Below are 577 nucleotides of genomic sequence, written 5' to 3' on the forward strand. Positions count from 1 at the left end.
TATATATATGTTTGTATGTTCACACACTTGCCCACAGATAACCATGCACATACATTTATAAAGAGAGAGAGAGAGAGAGAGTGCAAAGTCAGCAATAAATATGATATATATATATATATATATATATATATATACCTGACTAAGAGATATATATTATACAATACTGTATTCAATGTTTAGTCTCAACAGACAGTATATATATACACCAGATCCAGCAGTATATATCTAAAATATATTATATAGTCCAGCCAGCATTTAATATACACAGACAAACACACACACATGCACGCACAAACACTCACACACATATATGTATGTGTGTGTGTGTGTATGTATGTACAAATGAGCATCATATATATTATTTTTTACATGTAATCAGTGTATAGACAAGGAAGACAAGGTGTATATAAAAGAGCCAGTTTTATACATGATATATAATATATAAAATATACACACATAGATCCAACAGGTTATCCAGCCCAGTCAGCAATACATGAGAATATATATACACACTAGTCAGCAATATATATATATATATATATATATATATATATATATATATATATATATATATATA

The 577-nt window shown here is 27.4% G+C and overlaps 1 protein-coding gene across 2 annotated transcripts in view; it reads right to left on the reverse strand.

Moving 5' to 3' along the window:
- The window catches only part of LOC106873952 (protocadherin-18), a 139806-nt gene that overhangs the window by 138100 nt on the left and 1129 nt on the right, over window positions 1–577 (reverse strand). The gene's annotated exons all lie outside the window — the stretch shown is intronic.

This window comes from Octopus bimaculoides, chromosome 14, assembly GCF_001194135.2.
Source record: "Octopus bimaculoides isolate UCB-OBI-ISO-001 chromosome 14, ASM119413v2, whole genome shotgun sequence".
NCBI classification, from domain to species: domain Eukaryota; kingdom Metazoa; phylum Mollusca; class Cephalopoda; order Octopoda; family Octopodidae; genus Octopus; species Octopus bimaculoides.